Below are 15,375 nucleotides of genomic sequence, written 5' to 3' on the forward strand. Positions count from 1 at the left end.
TATAGGTCTGCCGTAAAGCAAGTTTTTGTAGTTTTCACTCGAACCACAGGACCGTGACCCGACGGTAGGAAACTTCTTTAGTGTGGTTTTGCCCGATAGAGTGCTGCAAAGCGAATGTGAAAGTGCCGTTCACCCTTTTTCGAGTGGATGAACGACTGACTTTTTTGGAAACGTTATTTTAGGGTAAAAAAACTCTTTGGTGTTGCTTTAAGTCACTCCGGAGTATCAGTCAAAAATGCGTTTTGAAGAGGAAAAATTATATATAAGTCACACTGGACTATACGTCGCGTTTATTTAGAAAATGATCAGACCAGACCAGCAGGGTGAATAGGTGTCCGTACATGTTAAAGTAACATTAACAGTTATTTACAATACACAATAGCATACAGAACATACCCTTGGAGGCCGAATAGGCTAAATTAACACGACAAGCCAAATCAAGGTCAAAAAGGTCCCGAAGTCATTCCGCATCACTGAATCCATTAAATTACCGAAATACAGGAGCAGCATAGAGCGGACTCTCGCGGCTGTAGACGGTAATGGTTTCTCTTGGTTCATATGAAAAAATTTTGACGTATAAGTCGCACCTGAACTTAAGTTCCAGGACCCGCAAACCTGTGAAAAAAGTGTGACTTAAAGCCCGGAAAATACGGTAATAAAAATAGGTATACTTATAAGTGGGTTTACAGGGTGGAAAATTGGTGGCAGATTAGTTATTTGATAATCCACACAAAATACAATTGTTCAAATTAATAAATGTTATGCATTATTTAAAAACAGTTTTACCAGAGCATCTAGAGATTCAATAAGCTGCGACCCAGGCTTTGTTCAAGAGTGAAAACAAACCCTAATTGTCTGGTTTATTTTAATCCTTCAAATGAAGTGAGATATCTGAGCATAGGCCCTCCACCTTTAAGTGAGATCCGACACTTGAGGGAGTGAAGTGTTTTCGCTGGAAAGCGCATGAATGATTGATGGGGAGCAGAGCTGTTTAAAATCGTCCTGCTCCCTGCTTATCAATAATTCAAAGCACTTTCTGTATTTTGGTGGCACATTAAATATCAGTCACCAGTTTGAATTCTCAATTTGATTTATATCTGTCAAATACACTAGTGGTTTGTAGTGATTCTCTTCATTTAAATGAGTTAATTTTGCCCATGCTGGGAGTTATCTCACTTGTCGTAGTTGTATCGTCGCTAGTGTTTCACATTATAAGAGTGAAGTGTTGATTAATAATTATGCGGCTCTTAGAAAGCAGTTTCTCTTTATTGGTTAGTAGTTAAAGATGCCTCAGGGTCTCCGGCATCAGGATTTACAGGGCTACTTACCAAATAAGTAAATAAATAGATTTAAAATATTCATAAGTTGAAATCATTTTATAGAGTGCTTTGAAAGATATGAAACAAGCACAGTTATGTAAGAAACCGACTGTCAGGGTTATACATTGTAACAATCATCTTATAAAAAGTTGTGTGCAGTTGACCAATCAGGATCAAGTGTTCAAGCGAGCAGCGTAATAAATATTTGATATCTGCTCATGACATGACTAAGCACCTCTTACATGATTTACTGTGGGACGTTATCAACGCGTGTTCCGCATCCCTTCCTTTACCTCAGGCGATACAGTGACGTATGAGGAAGAGGTTGCGCTGCATGTTGATGCTCACAGCCATGAGTAGTTACCAGGATCTCAAGCTAGACCAAGAGGTCTTTAACATTTTAAAAGATAGTTCAGGCGGCGTTATCGCGTAAGTGGTTTCTGTACCGCACGGATCCCTCCCGTTAAAAGTTAGAGTCGGTTTTCCTCTCATCTATTCGCGGAGACGTGTGGCGTCCGGTCCATTTGCATTAACAGGGAAACACAAAAGGATTTGAAGGAGGAAATTGCCTCTTGTAAACACAATGGCCTTTCCTGTGAGTTCTCATGATAATGTCCTGAGTGGCCTTGGGGCAGAATCTAGAACATTCTGTAGGAGAGCATTGAGGTCTGCCTCTGTTTGGCCTTTAGCATGAAATGCAGTAAGACTTGCGACTTGGATATTGAGCCATAGTAAGCATGTTGGCCGGCTGATGTATACTAACAAGCTTGAATTTCACATAATGAAGATGTCTGGATATGTGGTGCCCTGAGTGTCTGGGGTGGTGGCATAGGTGCAGATTTTGTGTTGATTTAGGAATGCCTTTTGGACTTCCAACGTTGGCTTTCTGACAAGGCATGTTGACCATAAAAGGATTTACACTGTATCACAAATTAAACATCACTCTAAATTCACACCTTGCTTTTAAAGGGACAGTTTACCTAAAAATAAAAAATTTTAATACTTTACAAACTTAAAGGGACACGCATGGTTTTCATTCACAATGCCTAAGAAATTATTTACAGTTTAATGCAATTTAAAGGTCCTGTTCTTTCAGTGTTTCTGAAGCTTTAATTGTGTTTACAGTGCGCAATATAAAATGTGTTCATGTTTCACGTGTAAAAAAACGCAGTATTTTTCACAAAATTTACATATCTCTATAGCGCTGTTTTCCCTGTCCTAAAAACGGGCTGATGTCTTCCTTGTTCTATGAAGTCCCTCATTCAGAAATACGTAACGAGTTGTGTAGCTTGTTTAGATTCGACAGCAGTTTAGCTTAGCAGTGCCGTTGGCTACTAAAAGTTACCAAGGGAACTATTTTCGGGCGCTACGTAATATCACTACGCCTGCTGCAGCCATGTTGCGGCAGCAAAGGCATTGATTACTACGCAAGAATGAGAATATAGTTTCTAGCATATCTGCCTAGAAAATTGCAACTTTTAATTTTCCGTCGGTCTTCGTATACGATCTAACTACAGAAGAGGCAAGATTTTAAATAGGAAATATATCGAAACTCTTTGGTCATTTTTTTGCGCAATGCTAATGGTCTAACCAGATTCTATGGATTGTGCTAAGCTATGCTAAAAGTGGTACCGCCAGACTCGGAGATCAGCTGAATGGATTTCAAAACGGTAAAAATCAAATGTTTAACTTTAGGGGAGCTGGAAACTGGGCCTATTTAAAAAAAGTGTCCCTTTAAGATTGCAAATTGCAACCAACCTCAATTTCAAAATGCAAAGAGAAGCTACAGCAGCTGCCATAGGACAAACAAGTAATCGTCTGAGACAACATAGGGACGAAACGCACTCTGTAGAGCAGTTTGTCCGATTAGGGCTACCAGAAACATGACTGCGACTGCCATGTAAGGGGACCCGAGGTGTATGTAAATAATAATGGCTCATTCTAAGGTAATTCAAACAATGCATGGAAGGTCTTATACACCACTGATAATATAGTTATGTATATTATATTGCATTTCTGTCAAAAGATCCTTCTATCGGTACATAAAGCATTAACGCTTGACGGAAGGCTTGTCTAAAGCGTGGCCAACGGCCAATCACAGTGTCCGCAACACAAGCTCAGGTCTTCCATAAACGTAATAAGCTGGCTCTGCCTAGGTTATTTGCATAAGGCGATCTGATTGGCTGATGCACGCATTGGCGCTTGAAAAGTTGAAAAATGTTCAACTTCTGCCGCGAACAACAGCACTGACGCGGCGCCGACGGATCCACAATTCAGTTCGGCAATGCATGATGTCATCTATTAAAAGTGAATGGGAAGCGTTAACGCTTACGGCCGGTGTGAATGTACCGTAAATGTCCCACATTGCACCTTAAAAAGGTGAAATGTGCCATTTTTGTGCTGCATCAGTAGGTTTGAGCTAGGGATGATGAACATAAAAACATTTAACCAATATGTGCGAGTTTAGGGTTGGACTGTCCACTCCACTAGTGATGCAGAAATGACAAATTTCTCTTTAAATTATGGCCTTGTTGTGCCTTTCTTTCTATACTGAAGTTGTATGAGTGTTGTTTGATCAATCCTTGTAGTTGAACTATGGCTGTAAGAGAAGGAGAGGGACAATTTACATCAGTTGACATTAGCGTCCATGGCTGATTTTGTTATCGCCTGTTCCTCATCAGCTCAGCCTGTCAGTTAGCTAAAATATAGCCGTGCTCTTGTGTCAACAGCTAATATTTACATAATCCCTTTTCCTGAGACACAGCTTTGCTTAAATGCACATCTGAATACGCGGTGTTAAGATTTAAACATGCTGATTCATTTTTTACACCAGAAATTCTCATAATGGGATGTTTGGCTCTTTAGAGAGAAGCTCGTGTAGGAACTATCTGTATACAAAACTTGAAATAATTAATTTTACAGTTTGTCGACAGAATAACTGTAGAGACTTTTAACATGTTTTAGTTTCCAGACATCATAGTTTTGTATGTAAACTAAGGTTTTTGCCTGCAACATGCACTATGATTCACTGTGCATATGGGTCATGATTTCATAAGGTCAGCTGAATCACATAGCCTGTGGTCTGCATGCTGCTCTGTATGTCAGGGAGTTGCTTCTGACAGTGGAGAACTTTATTAGGTTTTTGCTTCTTTGAATTTGTAATGAAGGCCCGCATCATTGACACTTCAAGTCTCCTGGCACAGTCGCACACGGAGCACATTGTGTTCTGCCTGATAAACAACCTCACAAATCGAACCACTGCAGAAGTAATTCGGTGGCGCTAGTAAAAACAAAACGAGAGCAAAGGCATCAGTGCGCTTGCGTGCCATCCAGATACCTTGGCTTGTATCCTGCATGGAATAGAGAAAGCTAGACCCACATGCATATTCATATACACACTTACAGTAAAGCTCTTGAAAAAAGCAGGAACTGAAACCTGTCTGAATAGGACTGCATCATGCTGGCTATTAAAAGGAGTGGTGGTTGCTCCTGATAAGCTCAGTTTGCTAAGTATTGAGGGCAGAGGATTATTACCACTTGTGTGTTTTTCTGCTGATGTGTTTTTATCCCTCTTCAGTCAGATGGTGCATGTAAAAAAATGTCTGATGCAGAAGTGGAAGGCATTTGCTATCACCTGAATATTAAGTGAGAACACACAGATGATGTCTTCACAGGTGCTGGAGAGTAAATAACTAAAAACAGCAACACTACTGACTTAACATTCTTAAGTACGGTAACTTAAATGTTTTCATTATTAAAGTAATAAGATACTTTTTATATTGGGTTTCAATTCAATAATATTTTACTGATTTAATTTTTACAAATTGTTTTTATTTCTTTATGCATTTAGCAGATGCTTTTATCCAAAGCGACCTGCAGTGCATTCAAGTTATATTTCATTCAAGGTTTTGTGTATGTGTATTTACCTTAGGGATTTGAACCCACAACCTTTTATCCTGCAAGTGAAATGCTCAACCAATTGCGCTACAGGAACAGGTTCTTTCAAACAGCTTGTTTTTTTGGTTGAATTAAATGTAAATGTATTGGGTCTTGTCTTGTTGGTTTAAGAGAGACACCAAATGTTTGGCAAACAAAACTACTTGGCCGAAATAACAAAAAAGCATCTCTCTCAGACACTTAAAAATGCTTTCAAACTGCCGACAATGACTGCCGAATATTTGGTGCATCCCTAGTCGATTGTTTTTTGTGTGAGATAAAAACATATTTTAACATTTTTATTATTCGTTGTCTTTATACTTTTCCAAATAGCATCAGTGTAGCCAGTAAGAGATTTTTCTCAATGCTTAGGGTTCCCACGGGTCCTTGAAATCCTTGAAAGTTTGTGAATTTGGGGGAAAAAAATTCAAGGCCCTGGGAAGTTTTTGAAAATATAGATGCATAGATAAAAGTTTTCTGGAAAAAATCCATATTATTCCCTGTGTAGTGTTGGATAAACTGTTCGCTTTAAATGCTTATATCTTCTGTATGCGAATGTTCATTCATACCAAAATTCTTTTTTGCATAGTTGTGTTTGACACATGAAAACGTCTCGGGTTACGTATGTAACTGTTATTCCCTGAGAAGGGAACGAGACGCTGCGTCTCCCCGCCATACCTCCTGCGTCCCTGTAACGCCGTCTTTGGCAATATTTCAGATAGCGATATACTTCCTGGCTCCCGTCTCACCCAGTCTTTGTTGTAAAGCCTCACCATTGGTTGAATTTGATATACACATTCAGACGCACCTACCCCTGGAGGCATCCCCAAAGTGTCACCGCAGTGACGCAGCGCGAGTTCCCTCGAAAGGGAACTGTAACAATGTATCATGAAAGTTAACAGGATGTAACCTTGCTCTCACTTGAAATGTGTTCCCACATTTAGTTTTTTAATTTGAGGGTATTGCACCTGGAAAATCCTTGAAAGGTCCTTGAATTTGACGTTAACTAAGGTGTGGGAACCCTGAATGCTGTTTGATTAACATGAGTGACAGACAGGAGCAAAATTAGGTAACTGCCCCTTTAAGACCAAAGTCCGGATCTAATATACTGTTACACATGCATTTTTTCTTTTAGCTGTTTACTTTCTCTTAAGACCTAAATGGTCATGTTTATGAGGATACTTGCAAAGACGAGAATTTGGATGCATATATGTATTTAAGGCCAAAAAAATGCTCATGAGCTTAATGAGCAGTGGATGCACGACTTGCGCGCTCTTCTCACACAGAAACAGCACGCGGATATAGCACTGTTGTTTTTGTTTCAATAGTTTAAAATCACTAGTTTTAAAACTGTGGTGCTTAAATATGTGTACAAACGGTAAAATCTTGTTTATCACCCACCCCTAGTATCTGCTTATAGTTTCGCAACTACCCTTTAAAGGGATAGTTTCACGGTATTTGAACTGTTTGATATTCGGTATAGTTTGTAACAGGATAAGCTACAGTTTTTCATACCCACAGTTGCTCAGACCAGCTCTGCATTTTACAATTTACACCAGTTTTGCTTAACGCACCAGCTATCAAAACAACCGGATAATATTTTCCTCCCCATCACACCTTACAAAAAGCCGCAGAGGCCACGCCCTCCTCTCAGCTCTTGCTCGTCGCGCCTCAGTTTCAGCCTCCTTCCCGCACTGTCAGCGGTGCTGACGTTATTTACATAAATGATAAACACGGCGGATGGCTGGATTGGCAGTGTAATCCACTTGCAGTGTCATTAGGGAAGAAAAGAGAGAAAGGCTATTACGGCTCTTGCTTCATCAGTGCGTCTCTCTTAGGCCATTTATGGAGGTAATGGAAACCTCTCTCATTAAGGTGCCGCTCGCTGTGGCGCTGAGAAACATCTCCACTCTGTAATTGATCTTGTTGGTCTTTAGTGCTGGAAAGTGGCCCTGAAGCACCGCCCGCTTGCTGCATTCATTTTTCAGCTCAGTCAGAGCCGCCCTGCCCGCTTCGTCTCGTCCAGTCACCTTCACTTCTGCTGCCGCTGTCGTGCACCTGTGTGTGGTCTTCGCTTTCTACCCACTGCGTCTCTTTCATGGTGAAACGCAGAGGTGTTCCAAGGTGAAGAATTAGCCGTTAGCACACCGAACTGAACTGCAGTGTGCATGGGTGGCTGCATGGGCATGGCATAATAACATTGATTCGAGTAATGGACCTCAGTCAGAATTCACGAAAGTTGAACGAATTTCTTTGTAGCTTATGGGAAGTCAAAATCTTATCGTAACTATTTTCCGAGGTGGCTAATTTGTTTGAATTCATATGATCTCATTTGCATGATTTAGTACAACCTGCTTTTGTTTCAGAGGTGCGTTTTCATTATTGCTTTTTCTAGTAATCGCATGTTTCGCACATCTTAAGCCTTGAGTATAGTCTGTTTTTTCGTGTAGGCAAATGTACGCGCACGGTCGAACGCGCACAGCCTTGCAAAGGATAGTTTATTTGATTCGTACCTGTACACAGATGTTCAACGCATGCGCATTGTGACAAAATGCAATGCATCTCCTGGGCTACATACTACATTCTCCTATACATGCATACGCAACTTACGCATGCAAAGTATTCTGATGACGCAATTTGCGTCATGCGCACTATAGACGCTTTCAGCAGTAACAATATAAACAAACTGCTTTCGTGAAACAAACGTAACTTCCGGTAAACTCCGCAAAGAATCAATAACAACAAAGTCCTCTTTGAGTAGTTTATTTCTGACAACAAGCAAAATAAACAACAATTAGATTAACTTAGTTCAAATCATAGCTAAAGTGTATCAAAAACTACACTGAGCTAACGTTACTGCGTAAAATGTGCACTGTTTAATGTATACACTCTTAACTACAAATCGGCAGCCAAACCTCCCTTCACATATCAGTGATTCATGATCCCCGTCTCCGCTCATCTTTAGGAAACCAAAACATTAGTTATTTTTGACGAGATATTTGAGTTCAGTTAAGCCACTAGTCAGACCATTAAACAAACAATAGACCGGAAGTTACGTTCCGCCCAGACGACTGTGACAACACGTGCATCCGATGAAAGCGTCTCTACACGGACCCTTATGTATGCAACAAAATGGGACTATACTTCTAGCTTTGCGCATTCATACGAATGAGCAAGCTTATAAAATACTTTCGAATTATTGTGAGATCAGGCTTGATTTGTATATTCAATTTAATCATTTTTGTAAGAATAGTTTTGCAAAAGATTTTAAGAGGAATTAGTTTTGGTTGTGTTTCATAAATAAAAACTTTGCCGTTAACCGTACTAAAAAAGTGTTGTGAAATTGAATTTACACTATGTATCATCAGAAGGATTTATCCAAATGTAGCAAATTATCACAATGGTTTTAAACAGCGAACACACTTCCTTTGTTAGCAGTTGTTGTAGTAAGAGTCTGCACATTGAAAAGTGTCATACAGAAGTGTTTGCAATCAGTTGTGTATGTATCCACATAAGCACTCTCTTTATTATCTCTGTGTTGTCTCAGAGGATGATGTGTTTATGTATTAGTGTCTGCAGCTGTTTGGTGTGTGTGTCAAGCTCTTGCAGGCCACTGAGAGTTGTGACATGTGTGGTGTAATAATAGACGAGTTTTTGTGATCCGAACAGCCTGCTCTGCTCTGACTCACTGCGGCTGGGCCTGAGGTCTGGGCTTGCATCATCACTGGGATCTTCTGTGCTGTCAAGAGATCGCCAGGGTTTCTGCTCAGCCTGTCAACCAAGAAAACAGACACTTTTATTGCCTAAATCTTCAGTTTAGTGCAGAAGTGATACTAGATATCATTCACTACCCAGAAGTGTCTTAGAATGTGAAATGTGCAATGTGAACGTGTCAGAGAGAGGAACATTTTATTGCTCAGACGTTTTTCTTTCCTAGCTTATTGAAGTTATGCTCCCCATTATGTTTCTTTCAGGTGTCAACATTGTCTAAGACATTAAAAGTTACTATTAGGGGTGTGACGGATCACAAAACTCACGGTTCGGATCACATTACGTTTTTTGAGGCATGTATCGGATAATTTTTTGGATCAGCAAAAGGGGTGAGAAAAATCTACCGTACTTTCCGGACTATAAGCCGCACCCGAGTATAAGCTGCATCATTAAAACATATATAAGGCCTAGTGGACTATACGTCGTGTTTATTTAGAAAATTATTTCGAAGAACAGACATTTAATTTGGAAAGGCGAGTTATTCAACTAAACAATGGCAGACAGAACAGCAGGCTCAATAGATGTCTGTGCGTTAAAGTAATATTATCAGTTATTTAAACGATAAACCATAGCATACAGAACTTACCTGGAAGGTTGAATAGGCTAAAATAACCGAACAAGCCAGCTAGCGTGAAGTTGGCATACTCGTCATTCCACATTACAGAATCCATTGAATAACATTAAAGTCGCCATGAAACGGAAGTAGCGATTGCCTTATTTTCCCCGTGGTGACGTATATCCGAATGAAACGGCTTTTGAGATGAAATAAGGCAGGGCTGGATTCGAATTTATCCATCGAGATCTGATTGGATCGTTTGAAGTTGGGTCGTGTTGCTAATTGCTAATCGCTGCGATCCTCTCCCGGACCCCGCCCACCTGCCATACTTTTGACCGGAAGTGAAGAGAGATCGTTTTGAGGAGGGGAGGAGATTTACATTTTTGATTAAAGATTATGAGCACACACGAATTTTTAAAAAATAATGAAGCTCACAGATAAGTCATTTGTTAATAATCCCACAATATTAAAAAAATATATATAGTTTTTCATTTCAATTTCATTGCGACTTTAATACAGAAGCAGCATATGGCGGACTCTCGCGGCTGTAGACGGTAATGTTGTCTCTTGCCTCATAAATGTCAAAATTAATTCATACTGACTTAAAAGGCGCACCTGACTATACACCAGCCAAGTTATGAAAAAAAAAACTTGACTTATAGACCGAAAAATACGATAATAGCAAATAAAGAAATGACAAACATTTATAAAAAAAGAACAAAGTTGCACATTATAAGACTCAAAATTAGCATTAGGTACAGAAATTGAATCAAATTAATAATTACATTTTCTTTATTGTATAAATTAAATATAATTATAATTTTTTTAGAGCTACAGACTTGATTTTCTCTTTGTCTTGGGTTGTTTGATTAACATTAATGACGCAGACCTAAGTAGGTTAATTGAGGTTACTGTCTCTTTAAGACCAAATACGCACAGACTGGTTTCTGACTTTAATCGATACATACACTTAAGACATAAACAAATGTTTTTATTAGAAAAATAATACTGTGGAGATAATTTTGTTTGTGTGTGCCCTGTCAAGAACAGAAAGATTTTATGTTCGCTAGCTTTTTGAAACGCGGCTCTCTGTGTGTGCACTTCGCAGTATGCGGCAAGCGCGGGTGATTTACATGTTAAGTCAATGCAAAGACGCAATTACATGCGGATTATTATCCTGTATTGCGGTACACGCGGTAAGCGCGGCGCGAATGGAGCGGCGCGAATGGCACGTTCCGAGCATTGCTGCAGGAAACGCGCGAGTTGAAAAACCTGAACTTCAGCGGATTTCCGTGCCGCTTTAACCAATCAGGACCTTGCTGTAGTAGTCATGTGATTGCAGGAAGCGAGCGGAGTGGCGGAATCTCAGCTGAGTCGCAGAAGCTCCTTCTATAACGCGGATTTCCGCGTGAATTTCTTGAATGACTAGAATTTCACGTGCAGCTTTCAGGCATGAATGAAGCGAGTAAATGTTCAAGCGTCCAACTACACTTGAATAGCGCGTTTTTACCGCCTCAACCGCGGCTGGTGTAAATGCAACATAAAGATTACACATCAAGAGTTAAATTGTTTAAAATCACGTGAATGTTAACATTTGCAAGCCTTTGAAACACAGGCAAATGATAAACTTTCCCTATTTAATTTTGCGTATTAATCCGCGAATCGTATGCGAGACGAACCATTGATCGTGATTCGTAACAATCACGGATCAACTGCGATTCGTCACAGCACTAGTTACTATAGTTTAAAAACCTGTAATATTAAGTAAATGCATTTAAAAACCTGTAAAAATGTTAGCCTATTTTTCGGGAATATAAATATATTAGAAAATATATGTCTCTGCAGTTTATGAATCGTGGTATCCTGGAGTGACGTCTGATACCGGACCATTTCAAAATTTCGGATGCGTACATATGTGGAGCCTTAGATTGACTTATCTATATATACCTATCTAGGTGTGTAGAGCTACAGTAAAAATGTAGAGCTTTATGAAGTACAGTAAATACGGTTAGCATTGCTCAATGAATTTGATAAGAAATGCTGGAATTCATGTTTGGTCTTAGAAAATCTGAGCACATATGAGATTACAAGAAGAAAAATACAACCAACAGTCTCTATCTGTGTTTTTATTTCATCTCATTGCTAAAGAAAGAACCAAGGATCTTCTATATTATCACTTTCCTATTGACTAACACACAAAAAAGAGCTGTTTCGTTGAAGGGCAATTTTTACCTAATGCTAAGGTAAACAAAGGTTTTTGAGTATTGTGTAAAACATTTAATTTTTTCCATAGAACTGTTTTCCCCCTGTGGCAACGCCGTGCCATTTAGACCCTGAAATGAATTATATTTACTGTTCGAGGTGATGTTATTGTTCATCTCAGGTTAGCAGCGGTTGGGTTTGAACACACTCACTCAGACCACTGTAATGTGTCTGACCTTTTGTTCCCATTGACGGATGAGGTATTGGCTGAAAGGAAAATGAGATATTTCCAGCACTCCCTTTGACAGGCGCACACAAATGAATGAATCAAACAGCATGATTCCACTCAGACAGATCAGGATTCAAGCACGGTGAGCCAAGAGATTATCATGGTTGATGGAGAATATGGGGGGAAATTTTGCCTTACAGATTTCTCAGAAATCTTTATATTTCCAACAGTTTGACTTTAATCATGTTGTTCTTCCTCCAGGACAGAAAGATCAAGACTATCTCTATAGTTACTCTATATAACAGCTCAATGTGCTTTATGTCTTTATGGTGTCAGTTGACGTAATAAGGGCTCTGCTGCTATCATCATAAGTCATTTTGCTCTTGATAAGACCTCTGACACCCCCCTCCGGTGTTATTCATAAAGAGATTCGCGTGAATGAACACAGTGCCCCGGTGCCGTTTTCTATCTGGTAGTGTTTTGGTTTATATCTAGGCCATGCGTATCTGACGCAGGGACTGTTATCCGCAAAAACAGGCTCAGATTGTCCGTGGACTTGTGCGGCCACCCGTTCCAATCTGCTATAAAGAGGCTTACGCGTTTTGTGCTGAACAGCTTCCCAAATGTGCAGATTTGCAGGGAATTGAGCAATCTTTGACCAAATGAAGGATTTCAGGAAAAGTGGTCTTTCTAAGAACTAATACACGAGATGGCGCGTGTCATATCTCGATCGGGTTACTAATGCAGGAATATGAAACGTTAATCAAGACGCCGGGGAAGTGTGCTCAGCATGAAGCAAATTACCTGGATTAGCATAGCAAAACGCTGCATAATGTACCTTTACCTCTATGCAGAGCCTCAGTAAGAGACAGGCCTCTGTTAATTACAGTAGAAATAAACAGAATGTGAATGTGATGGGACTAAATGGAGCTGAAAGAATAGAGATGCTAACATGGGGTCTGATTTTTATATTCCCATCATGTTTGTTTTGAATTTGCTGCTTGAATCACTGACATGAGGCTCGGTATGCACAAGATGTCTGATATGATAGATTTGTATGTAGTAGATAAGGTTGGAATACAGAGTTATTTTTTGTGTTAAACAAGATTCCAAGAGCCTACATGGTGTAATTTAGTCACCATCGATGTTCTTTCAAATGTATTTCCAGCTTTGTCCTATTATAATAGCTTAAACATTAGGACTGTGAGTATCATAGTCATCATGCGTTTTTTATTGAGGTCAAAATGTTTGTGTTTATGATAATTCTTGGTGATGTTAGTCTGTTAGACCCTCAGCAAATGCTTTGAAATCTAATACACTGTTTAGCTACCATTTTAAATTTTGCAATGCAGTATTTATATGTATTGGAATTGGTGCAAATTATCATTATAAATACCATGCTGACCTCTATTTAACCTTCAAAAAATCAAGCAGAGATGCTGAAGCAGATTTTGAGGTCAGGCTGAATAATATTTCTTGCTGGTGTCGATTGCCCCTGGCTTTTTGTTTTAAATAAAATAGTATTTTAACACTACCTATTTTTATTCGCCACTGCTGATGTAAACGTGCTATGCATAAGTCTTACAAATGTTTTGTTAGGTAGACATTTTTATCAGCATGTGTGTTTGTGGGTTTGAAGCCATGACCTTTTGTGCTGCTAATGCAATGCTCAACCACTAAGCTATGTTCATCCTATTTTAAATAGTGTAAATGTGCCGTTTACCACCTGGTGGCAGTCCATGTACCTCATTTTGAGAACCCCTTATTTTAGGAAACTTCCAAAAAATGTACAGTTGGAATTAGGTCTGCATAATGATTAATCGCAACTAATCGTTTGCAGAATAAAAGTTTTTGTTTACATTATATATATTTGTGTACTTTTTGTATAATAATAATGTATATATAAATACACACACACACACACACACACACACACTTAAGAAATATTTACGTGTGTGTATATACATTTTTATATTTATATATATATATAATTTATATAAATAAATATATTTATTATTATTTTATATATACACTTAATATATAAATATTTTTTTCTTATAATTATACATGTATGTGTAAGTATTTATATAGATAATTATTATACAAAGTACACACACATATATGATGTAAACAAAAACTTTTATTCTGCAAACGATTAGTTGTGATTAATCGTTATGCAGACCTAATTGGAATGTTAGAGAGTATGTTGGAGAAATTATCTATTTGAGAGAATTTAACAAGCGACAGCAATTTGGCTTAATGTGCATTTGTTTTTGTTTTTCATTTTACATAATGGATGGACTGTTGTACAGTTATGGTATTTGTTGTTTGTATATACGTGCACTTACAACAATCTACTTTAAATCAAACTACTTATTGTTAGGAACTAGATGTTAAATGCTTTGTGATTCTTTTTGGAAACAAGTGTTTGCTGAATCAAGAAATGCAGACAGACTTTGATAAACATATTTCCCTTTAAAATGGGCATGGGCAAATTTAGGGTCATTCAGTTTTATGCTCCACTTTTTCAAGAATTGAATGTAAACAACATAAAAAAAAAGGTTCTGTACATTTCTTTGGTTTTTGAAAGACATTTCATGTTATGCTTTAAGTAGTAACTAGCTGTAATAGGTGTGGCATTTTTAACTGTGGTACATTCGGTTGGGAGTGTGGTGAATGTGTGGTAAACACATGAGCTCACGCAGCTCTTCAGAGCGACAGTCTCTTCACACAGATGACAGATGTAGGTCATTTAACAAACATGAATGTGAGTTACTGTCCAGGCACAAAATTATGACCTGTAATGTAAACCAGGCCACAAACATTCATTTCTTACTAATATAATTACACCCTTCAGTAATTTATGAAGTGTTTATGTCCAGATATGGTTATCTTTTTAAAACCATTATCCTTGTTATACGTGGTACAACTTGTTTAGGTTCAGTCTAGGTTTAAGTGACAAATGACAATAAAAAACGGAAAAAGGCTGATATAATTTATAAAAGTCAAAATGATGACAAACTGCAGTTCAATAACTTTGCCTATGAAACAACAATTGCTTTAGGATGCTTAAGCCGAACTCCACCCTATAACAACATTACTCTCCAACACTATATTCATCACGTATATGTAGTTGATTGTGCTGCCATCAAATGTACTAACTCCATATAAATAAGTAAAGCTTTTAACTGCTACAGTAAAATGCACGACTACATATTCTGTATGTTCTGAATGGGGGCGGGTCATGAGGCGAGATGATTGACAGTAGATGATATCGTTCTTTGATTGACAGCTGCACAGGATGAGCTAACGTAAGCTTGCTTTGCTCGTGTTCATAATAATAAGATGATAATAACTTTCTT

The 15,375-nt window shown here is 38.6% G+C and overlaps 1 protein-coding gene across 4 annotated transcripts in view; it reads left to right on the top strand.

Moving 5' to 3' along the window:
• The window catches only part of zmiz1a (zinc finger, MIZ-type containing 1a), a 156,204-nt gene that overhangs the window by 16,581 nt on the left and 124,248 nt on the right, over positions 1–15,375 (top strand). The gene's annotated exons all lie outside the window — the stretch shown is intronic.

Source organism: Misgurnus anguillicaudatus, chromosome 11 (assembly GCF_027580225.2).
Source record: "Misgurnus anguillicaudatus chromosome 11, ASM2758022v2, whole genome shotgun sequence".
Taxonomy (NCBI): Eukaryota; Metazoa; Chordata; class Actinopteri; order Cypriniformes; family Cobitidae; genus Misgurnus; species Misgurnus anguillicaudatus.